Source organism: Heterodontus francisci, chromosome 29 (assembly GCF_036365525.1).
Source record: "Heterodontus francisci isolate sHetFra1 chromosome 29, sHetFra1.hap1, whole genome shotgun sequence".
Taxonomy (NCBI): domain Eukaryota; kingdom Metazoa; phylum Chordata; class Chondrichthyes; order Heterodontiformes; family Heterodontidae; genus Heterodontus; species Heterodontus francisci.
In genome coordinates, this window is record NC_090399.1 from 41,999,110 (window position 1) to 42,016,649 (window position 17,540).

A 17,540-nucleotide genomic window follows, 5' to 3' on the forward strand; every position below is an offset into this window, starting at 1 on the left:
TCCTCCTTACTATTAGGTGTGACTCTAACCCAGTGGTGTCCAACGTTTTTGCATGAGGGGCCGCGTAATAATTGTTGTTCTACACAGGGGGTCCGTGAGCAAGTTTCGGAAAGATAAAGGCATTAGAAATGTATTTTACTATTCATCAAAATCACAAAAAATGTGCTATTTTGTGAACAAGGTTTAAATGAGAAGACTAATTTATTAACTTTCTCATCACTATGTTTAACATTGATGTAGTGGAAGACTTCGCATTGTTTCTGCTTGCAGAAGTAGACAATGTCTGCCTGCATGCTTGATGTAACGATACAGAGTATTCCAGATAGATGTCCATCTGTCAGGAATTATCTTGATCCCTGTCTCTGTCTCCCTGTTTCTCTCTGTCCACCACCACCATCACCCCATCTCTGTCCCCACATCTATCTCTCTCTCTCTGTTCCCACATCACACTCTTTCTGTCCCCAGATCCCTCCCTCTCTCTGTCTCTTCTCTTTCTGTCCCCCCTGGCTCTCTGTTCCCACATCTCTTTGACCCTCTCTCTCTGTCGCTCTCTCTCTGTCCCTCTCTCTCTCACTCTCTCTCTCACTCTCTCTCTTCCTCCTCTCTCATTCATATTCAATCTGTGTCCTCTGTTTTTGACCTTCCTACCAGTGGAAACAGCTTTTCCTTATATACTCCATCAAAATCATTTATAATTTTAAACATCTCTATTAAATATCCCCTTAACCTTCTCTGCTCTAAGGAGAACAATCCCAGCTTCTCCACTGTCTCCATATAACTGCAGATAAGGTAGACAAAGAAAATCTGTTCCCATTCGCTGATCAAACATAAAGGACACAGATTTAAGGTTTTGTGCAGGGGGAATATGAGGAAGAACATTTCCTCCATAGCGAGTGGTAATGACCTGGAACTCACTGCCTATGAGGTTGGTGGAAATGGAGATGATGAATGATTTCAAAAGAATATTTTATGGGCATTTGACGGAAATACGTTTACAGGGCTATGGGGCTAGAGCGGGTGATGGGACTGACTGGATTGCTCTATTGACAGCCAGCATGTACTCGATGGGCTGAATGGCCTCCTTCTGTGCTGTTATGCCTCTCTGACTCTTCTTCACTCTCCTCAGGGTCTTGACATCCTTTATAAAGTGAGGTGCCCTCAATTGAATTGAATTGAATGCAATATTCCAGCTGAGGCCTAACCAGTGTTTTATAAAGATTTAGCAGAACTTTCGCATATCAACAACAACTTACTTTTGTACTCAACACCTCTATTCATAAAGCTGAGGATCTTTTAACAGCCTTTTCAACTTGTCCTCTCACCTTCAGAGATTTGTGTACAAACACCCACTCTCTCTGTTCCTGCCTCCCTTTTAAAATTGTACCATTTCGTTCATATTGTCTCTCCTTATTCTTCCGACCAAAATGTATCACTTCACACTTCTCTGTGTTAAATTTCATCTGTTATTTCATCAGTTTATCTCTGTCCTCCTGACGTTGTGATTATCTGCCTCATTGTTTACTACATTTCAGAGTTTTGTATCAGTTGTAAACTTTAAAACTATTCCCTGTAAACCCAAGCCCAGGTGATTAATAAATATCAAAAAGAGCAGTGATCCTAATACCACCCCCCTGGGGAACACCACTGTATACTTCTCTCCAATCTGAAAAACAACCACTCACCACTATTCTCTGCTTTCTGTTCCTTAGACAAGTTTGTATCCATGCTGTTTCTTTAATACCATGGGCTTTAATTTTGCAAACAAATTTATCATGTGGAACTTGTCAAACGTGTTTTCAAAGTCCATCGACACACCATTTTTTTTATTTAGAGATACAGCACTGAAACAGGCCCTTCGGCCCACCGAGTCTGTGCCGACCATCAACCACCCATGTATACTAGTCCTACACAAATCCCATATTCATACCATATCCCCACCTGTCCCTCTATTCCCCTCCCACCTACCTATACTACCTACCTATACGAGGGGCAATTTATAACGGTCAATTTACCTAACAACCTGCAAGTCTTTTGGTGGTGGGAGGAAACCAGAGTAGCCGGCGAAAACCTACGCAGACACAGGGAGTACCCAGAATTGAACCCAGGTCGCTGGAGCTGTGAGGCTGCAGTGCTAACCACTGCGCCACTGTACCACCCATCAACCGGACTAGGCTCATCAACCCTCTCCCTCACTGAATCAGAGAACTCAATCAAGTTAGTCAAACACAATTTGTCTTTAACAGATCCATGCTGGCTTTCATTTCATATTTTATCAAATGGCAATAATTTTGTCCCAGACAATTGCCTCTAAAGGTTTCCCCATCATTGACGTTAAACTGACTGACCTGTATTTGACAGATTTCTCCATCTCCCCTTTTTTAACAGGGTGTAACAGTTGCAATCGTCCAGTCCTCTGGACCACCCCCATATCCATGGAGGATTGGAAGATTGTGGCCAGAGCCTCCACAATTTCCATGCTTACTTCCCTCAGTGACTGAGGATGCATCCCATCCGGACTGGATTGAGTTTGTTTTGATGTGGAATGTATGGCCTCAAAGGGCAGTGGAAGTAGATTCAATAGTAACTTTCCAAAGGGAATTGGATAAATGAAAAGGGAACATTTTCAAGGCTCTGGGAAAAGAACAAGGGAGTGGGAATAATTGGATAGCTCTTTAAAATGTACGATGGGCCGAATGGCCTCCTTCTATGAATCTCCCCGTTTTCATTAATTGCCTTGAAGAGATATCCTGGCACATCACACTATGGGAATGTTGTAGAGCCATGTATGTATGGAACACAATCATTCAGGGTCACATCAGTATCAAATCATACAGGGGCCACATTCATTCAGTGAAAATTCAATATATAACATTTAATAGGTATCAGAGCATCACATTTCAGATTGAGATACACCGACAGCTGAGGAAAGGATTTAAACATCCTCCACAGTGATTATCACCCTGTTATTACAGTCCTGCAGACTATTAACTGGGAACACAGACACTTCACCACTTTGTAACTGCAGGCGATCCAGCTTGTTGGCACCAATGTCAGCAGCTTCATTCCCCAATCCAAGAGACTCCATGACCAGTGAGCTCCGCTGGATACAGGCGATGTCATTGAGCGGCAGAATCAAATCCTCATTTAACATCACAATATCATTTTAGTTTGTCAGGTCCAATTGTATCTCAGGAAGGGCACTTGTAGAATGTATTGCTTCTGTGCTGGAGAGATTGGGACAATTGGCCCCTTCAACAGGTTCCAGTCAAAGGTACTGACAGGGTTAATGGGGAAGTTGCTACATCTGTCAATCATCATTGGAGCTGAGTTCTGAGATCCACTTTACCAGGCAACCCAACTTTGCAGCATTGGGGAATGAATTAAATTCAATTAGATGGAAAGGGATCTAATAAAACACATTCATGTGGAAGGAATGTATCTGATTTATTCCTCTGCTGTGAGTGCACAGTTTGTTAAAAGGAGGGGAAGAGCTGTTGGGTTAATATGAGTAACTGTCTAGGTTCAGGATTGATTGTTTCATGGATTGTAGTGCAGAGAATAGGAGTTATGGAGAAGTCCTCATCTGTCCCCTTTGCTTCGGGTTATTTGTTGATCCTGTCCTAGTGGTCTGTGAGTGTAATTTCTGCTGCTCCGATATTGTGTCCGACAGGAAGGTGCAGGGAGGGTCTGTCTGTTGCTCCCATTGCAGTGAGGATGCTGCAGAGTTGACCCTGCAGCCCAACCGTGTGTTGAGGAATGTGGTGGACAAGATTCACAGGCTGACCGTTCCGCAGGAGGTGACTGAGGAGGAGAGGCGTCTGTGCCGGGAACACCAAGAGAAACTGACCCTGATCTGTGAGACGGACGGGATGTTCATCTGCCCGGTGTGCAGGGACTCGAAACTTCACAAGCAGCACAAATTTAGAGAGAGAATTGAATTCATCGCAACATGTAAGGTATGGGATCCCTTCTCAAAGGTGAGAATGGTGATGGGGGAATGGTGGAAATGTACAACTCAGTCAGTACATGAAGGTGGACTGGGGTCTCCTGTATACTTTATCATGGGGTAATTCTGGCTTCTCTTCCACTTAGTAACTTTACAGAACTAGTCTGGTATCCAGGTATCACAGTTCATGACATGTCATTCCTGTCTCCACTGCAGAATAAAGGAGTTGCTTTCTTAAACTCACTAAACCAGAAGGTGGTTTCTTTGAAAGTTGTGCTGCAGAAACAAGGACTTGAGATTCTACAAACTGAAGTAAGTTGGTCTGACCTACCTGTTTACAATCTGCAGTCACTGTGTGTGTGTTGTGGCTGTTACACAGGCTAATGTCTACATGACAACAGTGACTACACTTGGTGCTTTGGGAAGTTTCAAGGTTGTAAAAGGTGTAATATTAATGCAAGTTTTCCTTCAATGAGGCAGCCATTTTGCATATGCTAGTGAAATAAATGACCGAGTAGTTAATCTGTTTCTGATACAGTTTTGAAGGAGGGATGTCAGTTGGGGCATTGGGAGGACTCCTTGCTCTTTTCAATAGTACCAAGGGATCTTTAACATCTGCCTGGGAGAGCAGAAAGGGCCTCAGGTTAATATTTTATCCAAAGGTTGGTAGCTCTGATAGTGCAGCTCTCCCTCGGTACTGAACTGAAGGTTTCAGCCAAGATCATGTGCTCCAGTCTCTTGAGTGGGTCATGAAACCATGAACTTTTGTCAGAGAGGCTGCCAATTGGGCCAAGGCTGCAAGTGTGGGTTTCACAATTGTTTAGTTTGGAGAATGTTGAGGATATTGTAGGACTTGTCTTATTTTCTTCTTGACTGGAAACAAGTGATCTCTCTGTCAATTCTGCTTAATTCTAAAGTACCTGTGTATATTTCTTCCTCTTTCATTAAGGAAATGGGGTGTAATCTGATCTTCCATGTTACACAGCAGTTTGCTGACCTGCACCAGTTCCTCAATGACCAAGAGCAATGGTTGATGGAAAAGCTGGAAGCTCAGGTGGAAAGTAACTTGACCGGAATGGAAAGACACCTGACAGAAATGCACACTTCTCCAGTGAGCTGGACATCACTAACATTGAGGTCAAACTGGATCAAAGTGACTTGACCGTTCTGAAGGTCCGCACTGTGCTCTTCTCCTCTCCCTCCCCACCTCCCCTTGATTCTGGTTGAAGGTATCTGTCCCCTCCCAATGATTCATTGCCATGGCAATGGTGGATATCTGTAACTTGGCTTCCAGGTTGCTCAGCAACAAAGGGGAACCTAAGCCAGGTTTCTGCTGCTGACATCCATTGGTTTCAATCTGTTTATACTGTCTCACTTCATTCTTCCTCCCAAAATGCAATTTTTTACATTTCTCCAGCCATGTTTCTGCCCATTTTACCAGTCCATGTCCTGTTACTAATCCCCTCACTGTTTACTACATTTGAATTTTATGTCCTTTATAAACTGAAATGATGCCCTGTCAACCCAACTCCAAGTCATTAATCTATCAAAAAGAGCAGTTTCCTAATACTGACTCCTGGGGGACACCACTGTATAACCTCCCTCCAGACTGAAAAACAACCGTTCACCATTACTCTCTGCTTTCTGTCTTTTTGTTAATTTTATATCCATGCACCCAATATCCCTATTAATCCCATGGGGTTTAATTTTGTTACCAGTATATTAGCTGTTTATTACATTCCAAACTTATACTTTACTCTTTAAAACAAAAATAATTACATAATAACAGCAGAGTAAATCCATCTGAACCCTCTGAGCTGATGGGTGGGGGAGGGGGAGCCATTTTCCCCATCCCAGCTCCAGAATCTCCAGTTCTTCTTCACTTTGCTCAATGATCACACTGATCTGTCTGTGCAATGGTTCCTGGATTCTTCACTCCACCCTCTATCTGGAAATCCATCCCATGTGTCCTCATTGAGTGAAGAACTTCCTGACCATCCTAAATTTAACTTCCCCCTGTTTAATATGTGTCCCTTTATCCACCTGTCATCATTTACCTTGAATTCATCTTCATTCATCTCTTAATGTCACCCATTATATCACATAACTTCTCAACTCTCACCTGCTCGCTCCTTAGAAGTCTGAACAGTGACTCGTAGTTTCCCTTCCTCTGGCTCAACTTTGCTGAATTCTAATTTATTTATTTTTTGAAGCATTAAATGGGTTTAAAAGGGGGTATCAGGCAGTACATTTCAAATCCTGAGCACTCATTGTGTAAAATGTTTTCGTCATGTCGTCTCTGGTTCTTCAGCCAATCACTTTAAATCTGTGCCCTCTGCTTATCGATCCTTCAGCCATTGGAAACAGTTTCTCCTGATTTACCTTTTTCATGATTTTAAACACCTCGATTAAATCTCCTTTTAGGTTTCTCTGCTCTAAGGAGAACAACCCAAGCTTCTCCAGTCTATCTGTGTAACTGTAATAACCTCATTCCTGGAACCATTCTAGTAAATCTCTTCTGTACATTCACCAAATCCTTCATAAAGTGTGGGGCCCAGAATTGGTCACAATTCTCCAGCTGGGGCCAAACTAGTATTTTATAAAGGCTTAGCATCACTTCAGGAGGGAATGGTGTGATAGAATCTTTAACATCCTGATATTAATTACTGGAATGGGGAGAATGAGGGGAGAGGGGCCTTGGCTTAGCACTGCTGGATGAGGACAGCACCTCTGGCAGCAAAGCAGCTCCTCAGCACTGGGCTGCAGTGCTTCTTATCCTGATTTCCCATCTCGAGCCCCACATATTTCTGACTTGGAGCTGAGCTGCTAACCTGACATTCCTGAGCACAAACCAGCTTTATGTTGGTCCTGGAATTCTAACCAGATCCTGTGAACTCTTCCAACTAGAAGGACAACGGCAGAAGACACATGGGAACACCACCACCTGCAAGTTCCCCTTCATGCCCCACACCATCCTGACTTGGAACTATATCACCATTCCTGCACTGTCATGGGTCAAAATCCTGAAACTCCTTCCCTGACAGCACTGTCAGTGCACCTACACCATGCAGACTGCAGCGGTTCAAGAAAGCAGCTCACCCCAACTTCTCAAGGGCAATTGGGGATGGGCAATAAATGCTGGCCTTACCAATAATGCTCACATCATATGAACGGATTATAAAAAATCCAGATTGATTCTTTCTCACGTGCCGATATTAATTAATAACTCTAATTGCTCAGAGGACTTGTTGTAAAGTGTAAAAACAAAGTGAAGCTTCAATGAAGTGATGAAATCTATTGGGAATGTATGTCCAGGGTACATTGAGTGTGGAATTGATGAGAATGCACTGTCCCAAGTTGGTTTTCACCTCACCCAGTTTAATTCACTTCAGTAATAAAAACAAGAAATGCTGGAAATACGCAGCAGGTCAGATCTGAAACTTTAACTCTGCTTCTCTCTCCACAGATACTGCCAGACCTGCTGCGTATTTCCAGCATTTCTTGTTTTTATTTCAGATTTCCAGCATCCGCAGCATTTTGCTTTTAATTCACTTCAACGTGCTTTTGTATTCCATGAAGCTGCAACAACAAACTAACATTGTTTCTGTTTTATCTTCAAGGAGGTTAGTTCTTGGAGGGACAGATATGTATTGTCAATAATGAACTATTGCTGATGTAGCAGTTCCACATCCCACTGTGTTCTCTAGTCTGAATCCTGTAGTGTTAACTCACTTCATATAAAATTGGCCTTTATTGCAGGGGCTTGGAGTACAAGAGGAAGGAAGTCTTGCTGCAATTGTACAGGGCTTTGGCCACACCGAGAGTGTTTAGTTTAGTATAGAGATACAGCACTGAAACAGGCCCTTCGGCCCACTGAGTCTGTGCCGACCATCAACCACCCATTTATACTAATCCTACACTAATCCCATATTGCTACCACATCCCCACCTGTCCCTCTATTTCCCTACCACCTACCTATACTAGGGGCAATTTATAATGGCCAATTAACCTAGCAACCTGCAAGTCCTTTGGCTGTGGGAGGAAACCGTAGCACCCGGAGAAAACCCACGCAGACACAGGGAGAATTTGCAAACTCCACACAGGCAGTACCCAGAATTGAACGCGAGTCGCTGGAGCTGTGAGGCTGCTGTGCTAACCACTGTGCCACTGTGCTGCCCTGTGTCCAGTTTTGGTCTCCAGACCTACATGCCACAGACAAAGTAGAACAAAAGTTCACAGGATTTAGAGCTGATCTCAATCTTCTGTTTCAATGAGGGGGTGTGACAGGGTGGATGTGAAGAAGCTGTTTTCCCCCTGGCTGAAGAGTCTCAAACGAGGGGGTAAAGGAGTGGCCACTTAGGACTGAGATGAGAAATTTCTTCAAAGGTTGTAAATCTTTGGAATTTTCTACCTCTCTGAGGACTGTGGATGTTCAGTCACTGATAATATTCAAGGCTGAGATCAATAGATTTTGGGACTTTAAGGGATCGAGGGATATGGGGATGGGGTGGAGAAGTGGAGTTGAGGTTGAGGATCAGCCCTGGTCTTGTTGAATGGTGGTGCAAGCTCAAGGGGGTGTATAGCCTCCTCCTGCTCCTAGTTCTTGATGTTCTTCTGTCCTTGTGTTCTCTGACAGATATTAATGCTATTGGCAGGTTTTCTGAGGAGACGCCCACTGCTATGTCTGGGCATGTGTGCCTGGGGACATACAAAGGTCCTTTACAGTATAAACGATGGAGAGAAATGAAGGAAATCATCCATCAAGGTAAATGAATGAATGACATTGCCTCCATCAGTAATCCTGTATCCAGGTCAACAGGGGTGATGGAACTCCCAGCCTGTGTTCAATTGTGAATGATTCTTTCCCAAGTTGTGTCTGTAGAATTCACTTACAATGTTAATGGTTTGACACAGAAACTGTCGACATTCGAGGTTAGGTTGGTGAGGTGGATGAAGGGATGTGTGATTAGGACTATTCCCTCATGGAGGGAGGACAGGAGGGTAAATACCAATATGGATCAGCTGGGCTGACGGTAACCTGTATTTTTCTTCCTTCATGGGATGTGGGCATCGCTGGCCAGGCCAGCATTTTCTGCCCATCCCTAGTTGCCCTTAAGAAGGTGGTGGTGAGCTGCCTTCTTGAACTGCTGCAGTCCATGTGAGGTCGGTACACTCACATTGCTGTTAGGAAGATAGTTCCAGAATTTTGACCCAGCGACGGTGAAGGAATGGCGATACAGTTCCAAGTCAGGATGGTGTGTAACTAGGACAGGAACTCGCAGGTGGTGATGTTCTATGCATCTGCTGCTCTTGTCCTTCTAGTTGGTAGAGGTCGCGGGTTTGGAAGGTGTTGTCTAAGTTGCCTTGGTGCGTTGCTGCAGTGCGTCTTGTCGATGGTACACACTGCTGCCACTGTGCATCAGTGGTGAAGGGGGTGAATAGCACACCATCCACAAACAATCAAGCAGTCTGCTTTGTTCTTGATGGTGTCGAGCTTCTTGAGCGTTGATGGAGCTGCACCCATCCAGGCAAGTGGAGAGTATTCCATCACACCTCCTGACTTGTGCCTTGTAGGTAGAGGACAGGCCTTGGGGAGTCAAGAGGCGAGTTACTCGCTGCAGCATTCCTAGCCTCTGACCTGCTACTCCAGTTCAGTTTCTGGTCAATGGTAACCCCTAGGATGTTGATAGTGGCAGATTCAGTGATGGTAATGCCATTGAATGTCAAGGGGAGATGGTTAGTTTCTCTCTTGTTGGAGATGGTCATTGCCTGGCACTTGTGTAGCGTGAATGTTGCCACTTATCAGCCCAAGCTTGAATATTGTCCAGGTCTTGCTGCATTTCTACACGGACTGTTTCAGTATCTGAGGAGTCACGAGTGGTGCTGAAGATTGTGCAAGCATCAGCGAACATCCCATTTCTGACCTTATGATTGAAGGAAGGTCATTGATGAAGCAGCTGAAGATGGTTTGGCCTCGGACACCACCCTGAGGAACTCCTGCAGTGATGTCCTGGAGCTCAGATGATTGATCTCCAACAACCACAGCCATCTTCCTTTGTGCTAGGTATGACTCCAACCGGCAGAGTGTTTTCCCCCTGGTTGCTATTGACTCCAGTTTTGCTCCTTGACGCCAAACTCGGTCAAATGCTGCCTTGATGTCAAGGGCAGTCACTCCCTCACCTCACCTCTTGAGTTCACCTCTTTTTTTGTCCATGTTTGAACCAAGGCTGTAGTGAGGTCAGGAGCTGAGAGGCCCAAACTGAGCAGGTTATAGCTAAGCAAGTGCTCCTTGATGGCACTGTTGATGACACCTTCCATCACTTTAGTGATTGAGAGTAGACTGATGGGGCAGTAATTGGCCGGGTTGGATTTGTCCTGCTTTTTATGTACAGGACATACCCGGGCAATTTTCCACATTGTTGGGTAGATGCCAGTGTTGTGGCTGTACTGGAACAGCTTGGCTAGGGGTGCGGCAAGTTCTGGAGCACAGGTTTTCAGTACTATTGCCGGAATATTGTCAGGACCTATAGCCTTTGCAGTATCCAGTGTCTTCAGTCGTTTGTTGATATCACGCAGAGTGAATTGAATTGGCTGAAGTCTGGCATCTGTAATGCTGGGGACTTGAGGAGGGGCTGAGATGGATCATCAACTCAGCACTTCTGGTTGAAGATTATTGCAAATACTTCTGCCTTATCTTTTGCACTGATTTGCTGGGCTCCCCCATCATTGAGGATGGGGATATTTGTGGAGCCACCTCCTCCAGTTAGTTGTTTAATTGTCCACCACCATTCACTACTGGGTGTGGCAGGACTGCAGAGCTTAGATCTGATCCGTTGGTTATGGGATCGCTTAGCTCTGTCTATTGCATGCTGCTGATGCAGTTTGGCATGCAAGTAGTCCTGGGTTGTAGCTTCACCAGGTTGACACCTCATTTGAGGTATGCCTGGTGCTGCTCCTGGCATGCCCTCCTGCACTCTTCATTGAACCAGGGTTGGTCTCCTGACTTGATGGTAATGGGAGAGTGGGGGATATGCCAGGCCATGAGGTTACAGATTACTATCCCAGGCCCCAAACACTCCTTTCAGGTGAAGCAGCGATTTACGTGTACTTCTTTCAATGTAGTATACTGTATTCGCTGCTCACAATGTGGTCTCCTCTACATTGGGGAGACCAAGCACAGACTGGGTGACCGTTTGCAGAACACCTCTGCTCGGTCCGCAAGCAGGACCCTGAGCTTCCGGTTCCTTGCCATTTCAACACTTCCCCCTGCTCTCGTGCTCACATCTCTGTCCTGGGCTTGCTGCAGTGTTCCAGTGAACATCAACGCAAGCTCGAGGAACAGCATCTCATCTCCCAATTAGGCACACTACAGCCTGCCGGACTGAACATTGAGTTCAATAATTTCAGAACATGACAGCCCCCCATTTTACTTTCATTTTTAGTTATTTTTTTCTTCCCTTTTTTTTTACATTCTTTTTTACATTTTTTACAATCTTTTTTTTTTGCATTTTTTTTCGTTTCATCTTAGTTTGTTCAGTTTGCTTACCCACTGTTTTTTTTTCAGGTTTGCACTTGCTGCTGTTCAATATTCAGTATATTAACAGCTAATCTGTACTAATGCTTTGTCTTTCAACACACCATTAACATATTGTTTGCCTTTGCTCCGTGACCTTTTGGTCAGCTATGTGGCCTGGTCCAATCTAGACCTCCTTTGTTATCTCTTGCCCCACCCCCACCTCACTTGCTTATAACCTGTGACTTTTCTAATATTTGTCAGTTCCGATGAAGGGTCACTGACCCGAAACGCTAACTCTGCTTCATTCGACATTAATCCACTTGTTATAGCTATCGACGACAACAAAATACTCTTTCCCTTCCACTTCAAAGAAATCGACATGTACTCATTTCCACGGTTTTCTTGTGTTTGACCATGGAATGAAAGGACTCTGGTTGGATCATTTCTCATTCTGAGACACACCACAATTTTTCACCAATTCTTCAATATCTCTATCTATCTTTGGAGACCAATAATAGCTTCTTGCTACTGCTTTCAAACAGACTATCCCTGTGTGCTCTTGATGAAGTTCCTCTAACAATCTCTCTCTAAACATGGGCAGAATAATGACTGTTAAACCCCATAGGAGACAGCCTTGATCTACACTCAGTTCACTTCTACATGTGAAATACTCCTGCAATTTCTCATCATCACTCGTTTAATGTTCAAAAAACATCCAAAGGTGCTTCCCAGAAGCATCATAAAGCAACATTTTGCACAAAGCCACATAAAGTGATATTTAGACCAGCCATTCCTGACATAATTGAGCATTTTACTGAGCACCACATCCTTGTGAGGTTCTTCACTAATTCTTCATTTAGTGAAAATACACGTAAAAGGAGCTTGGAGAAGAAATAAAGGTTAGATACACAGTCAAGCTCTCTGTACACTTTCATAACAAACGCAGTGCAGAGGACTGGATAGAGAGGGAGGAGTGAAAGAGGGAGGGACGCAGGGAATGGGAGGGGGACAGTCAGTGTGTGGGACAGGGGTTGGGATGGGGAAATGGTGAGGGAGGGTGGTGTGAGGAGAGACAGATTGGGTAGAGTGAGAGTAGGTTGAGGATGAGAGAAGGGGAGTGGGACAGGGTGAGGGAGGATATAGCGGTAAGGAAGTCGAGAGAGGAGAAGGAGGAGGGAAAGGGGAGACAGGGAGAGGGTGTGGGTGTGAGGGGCAGTGGGGTGACAGGTTATCTTTTATATAACTCGTTTAATGTTCTAGAACATCCAAAGGTGCTTCCCAGAAGCATCATAAAGCAACATTTTACGCAAAGCCACATAAAGTGATATTCGGATGAACAGACGGGTGTTAAGTGGTGTCCTTAAGGAGACAGAGAGAGAGGTGGAGAGATTTAGGGAGCGAATTCCAGAGCTTAGGGCCCACCAACTAAAACCGCAACTGCTAATGCCTCAGCGATTAAAATCAGGGAAGATTAACTACACAGAATTAGAGGAGAGCAGAGATCTCAGAAATTGGTACAGCTAGAGGAGCTTACAGAGATAGGGGGGGTGTTGGGACTGGAGGAGGTTACAGGGATAGGGAGGGGTGTAGGTCTGGAGGGGGTTTAGAGATAGGGAGGGGTGTAGGGCCTGGAGGAGGTTTCAGAGATAGGGAGGGTGTAGGGCTGGTGGAGGTTAGAGACAGGGAGGTGTACAGGGCTGGTGGAGGTTACAGAGATAGGGAGGGGTGTAGGTCTGGAGGAGGTTAGAGATAGGGAGGGGTGTAGGTCTGGAGGAGGTTACAGAGATAGGGAGGGGTGTAGGGCCTGGAGGAGGTTACAGAGACAGGGAGGTGTACAGGGCTGGTGGAGGTTACAGAGATAGGGAGGGTGTAGGGTTGGAGGAGGTTACAGAGATAGGAGGGGTGTAGGGCTGGAGGAGGTTAGAGATGGGGAGAGATGTAGGGGCTGGAGGAGGTTACAGAGACAGGGAGGTGTACAGGGCTGGTGGAGGTTAGAGATGGGGAGGGTGTAGGGCTGGAGGAGGTTACAGAGATAGGGAGGTGTATAGGCTGGTGGAGGTTACAGTGCTAGGGAGGGGTGTAGGGGCTGGCAGAGGTTACAGAGAAAGGGAGGGGTGTAGGGTCCAGAGGAGGTTACAGAGATAGTGAGAGGTGCAGGGGCTGGAGGATGATAGTGATAGGGAGAGGTGTAGCGGCTGGAGGAGGTTACGGTGAAAGGGAGGGTTGTCGGGGATGAAGGATGTTAGAGATAAGGAAAGCTGTAGAGTTAAAGGACGTGACAGAGATAGTGAGGGGTGTAAATCTGGAGGTTACAGAGTTGCCGACGGGTGTAGGGACTGAAGGAAGTTACAGAGATAGGGAGGGGTGTTGGGGATAGAATGTGTTTTTTGGTGTGGTTGAGGGGCAGCAGATAGATGAGAAATAGGAGGGGGCCAAGGATAGATCATTGGGGGACACCAGAGGTAACGGTGTGGGACCAGGAAGAGAAACCATTGCAAGTGATTCTCGAACTACAATTCAATAGATAAGCATGGAGCCAGGTGAGAGCAGTCCCACCCAGCTGGACGACAGTGCAGAGGCGTTGGAGGAGGATGGTGTGGTCAACTGTGTCAAAGGCTGCAGACAGGTCGAGAAGGATGAGGAGGGAAAGTTTACCTTTGTCACAGTCACTTAGGATGTCATTTGTGACTTTGATAAGAGCTGTTTCAGTACGGTGACAGGGGTAGAAACCTGATGGGAGGATTCAAACATGGTGTTCCAGGAAAGATGGTCATGGATTTGGGAGGTGACAACATGTTCAAGGACTTTGGAGAGGAAAGGGAGTTTGGAGATGACGCGTTGGTGTGTAAGGACAGAGTGGGCCAAGGGTTGTCTGTTTTTTAGGAGAAGGGTGATAACCATGGATTTGGGGAGGTGGTGGTATAGTGGTGATGTTACTGGACTAGTAACCCAGAGCCCCAGGCTAATGCTCTGGGGACATGTGTTCAAATCCTACCACAGCAGATGGTAGAATTTGAATTCAATTAATAATAATCTGGAATTAAAAATATAGTCTCATGGTGATCATGAAACCATTATTGATTGTTGTAAAAACCCATCAGCATCTGCTTCAATAATGTCCTTTCGGGAAGGAAATCTGCTGTCCTTACCTGCTCTGGCCTACATGTGACTCCAGACCCACAGCAATGTGGTTGACTCTTAAATGCCCTCTACAATGATCTAGTAAGCCACTCAGTTGTATCAAACTGGTGCAAAGACTCAGAAAATAATGAAACCGGATGGACAACCCGCCATTGGCCCTAGGCACCGAGAATGGCAAACCCAGCCCTGTTGACCCTGCAAAGTCCTCCTTACAAACATTTGGGGGCTTCGACCAAAGTTGGGAGAACTGTCCCACAGACTAGTCAGGCAACAGCCTGGTATAGTTATACTCACAGAATAATACCTTGCAGACAATATCCCAGAAATAACTATCACCATCTCTGGGTATGTGCTGTCCCATGGGCAGGACAGAACCACCAGAAGTGGCAGCACACTGGTATACAGTCAGGAGGGAGTTACCCTCGGAGTCCTCAACATTGACTCTGGTCCCTGTGAAGTCTAATGACAGCTGGTCAAACATGGACAAGGAAACCTCCTGCTGATTCCCACCTACGACTCTGCCCCACCCCACCCCAGCTGATGAATCAGCGCTTCTCCATGTTGAACACCACTTGGAGGAAGTACTGAGGGTGACAAGGGCATAGAATGTACTCTGGGTGGGGGCCTTCAATACCCATAACCAACAGTGGTTCTCTAGCACCACTACTGACCAAGCTGGCTGAGTCCTAAAGGACATGGCTGTTAGACTGGATCTGCAGCAGGTGGTGAGGGAAGTCCCCTCTTCACATTGAGGATACCTTCCAACATGTTGTGTGGCACTACCACTGTGCTAAATGGGACAAATTTCGAACAGATCTGGCAATGCAAAACTGGGCATCCATGAGCCACTGTGGAACATCAGCAGCAGCAGCAGAATTGTACTCAACCACAATCTGCAACCTCATGGCCCAGCATATCCCCCACTCTACCATTACCATCAAACTGGGGGATCAACCCTGGGTCAATGAAGAGTGCAGGAGGGCATACCAGAGGCAGCACTAGCAATACCTAAAAATGAGGTGTCGGCCTGGTGAACTTACAACACAGGACTACTTGCATGCCAAACAGCAGAAGCAGCATGTGATAGACAGAGTTAAGCTCTGCAGTCCTGTCGCATCCATTCGGGAATAGTGGTGGATAATTAAACAACTGACAGCAGGAGGAGGCTCCACAAACATCCCCGGCTCTCTGGTACAAAAGACAAGGCTGAAGCATTTGCATCATTCTTCAGCTAGAAATGCAGGGTGGATGATCCAACTCGGCCTCCTCCTGAGTTCCCCAGCATCACAGATGCCAGTCTTCAGTCAATCTGATTCACTCTACATGATATCAAGAAATGGCTGAAGGTACAGGATACTGCAATGGAGTTGGGCGCTGACAGCATTCCAGCAATAGTACGAAAGACTTGTGCTCCAGAACTAGCTACGCCCCTAGCCAATCTATTCCAGTTCAGCGGCAACACTGACATCTGCCCAGCAATGTGGAAAATTTCCCAGGTATATCCTGTACACAACAAGCAGGACAAATCCAATCCAGCCAATTACCGCCTCATCAGTCTGCTCCCGATCATCAGTAAAGTGATGAAAGGGGTCATTAACAGTGCTATAAAGAGACATTTGCTCAGCAATAACCTGCTCATTGATGCTCAGTTTGGGTTCCACAAGGGCCACTCAGCTCCTGACCTCATGATATCCTTGATCCAAACTTGGACAAAAGAGCTGAACTCCAGAGGTGAGGCTAGAGTGATTGCCCTTCACATCAAAGCAGTATTTGACCGAGTTTGGCATCAAGGAGTACGAGCAAAACTGGAGTCAGTTGGAATCTGGGGGAAAACTCTCCACTGCTTGGAGTCATACCTAGCACAAAGAGAGATGGCTGTGGTTGTTGGAGGTCAATCATCTCAGTCCCAGGACATCACCGCAGGAGTTCCTTAGGATAGTGTCCTCGGCCTAACCATTTCAGCTGCTTCGTCATTGACCTTCCCTCCATCATAAGGTCAGAAATGGAGATGCTCACTGATTGCACAATATTCAGCAACATTTGTGACTCTTCAGGTACTGAAGCAGCCCATGTCTATATGCAGCAAGATCTGGACAATATCCAGGCTTGGGCTCATAAGTGGCAAGTAACATTCAAGCCATGCAAGTGCCAGGCAATGGTCATCTCAATAAGAGAAAATCTAATCATCTCCCCTTTAAGTTCAATGACATTAACATTGCTGAATCCCTCAGTATCAACATCCTAGGTATCACCATTGACCAGAAACTGAACTGGACAAGCCAGCTCTGTGCTGTGGTTACAAGAGCAGGTCAGAGGCTGGGAATTCGGCAGTGAGCAACTCACCTCCTGTCTCCACAATGCCTGTCCACCATCTACAAGGCACAAGTCAGGAGTGTGATGGAATACTCTCCACTTGGCTGGATGGCTGCAGCTCCAACAACACTCAAGAAGCTCGAAACCATCCAGGACAAAGCATCTCACTTGATTGGCACCCCATCTACAAACATTCACTCCCTCCACCACTGACACACAGTGGCAGCACTGTGTACCATATACAAGATGCATTGCAGCAATGCACCAAGGCTCCTTCGACAGCACCTTCCAAACACACAACCTCTACCACCTAGAAGGACAAGGGCGGCAAATAAAGAACCAAGAACAAAGAAAATTACAGCACAGGAACAGGCCCTTCGGCCCTCCAAGCCTACGCCGATCCAAATCCTCTATCTAAACCTGTCGCCTATTTTCTAAGGGTCTGTATCTCTTTACTTCCTGCCCATTCATGTATCTGTCCAGATACATCTTAAAAGACGCTATCGTGCCCGCGTCTACCACCTCCGCTGGTAATGCGTTCCATGCACCCACCACCCTCTGCGTAAAGAACCTTCCACGCATATCCCCCCTAAACTTTTCCCCTTTCACTTTGAACTCGTGTCC

The 17,540-nt window shown here is 45.8% G+C and overlaps 1 pseudogene; it reads left to right on the plus strand.

Annotated features, from left to right (window-relative positions):
- Positions 1–3,539: 3,539 nt before the first annotated feature.
- LOC137345799 (nuclear factor 7, brain-like) lies at positions 3,540–11,874 on the plus strand (annotated as a pseudogene).
- Positions 11,875–17,540: the final 5,666 nt, after the last annotated feature.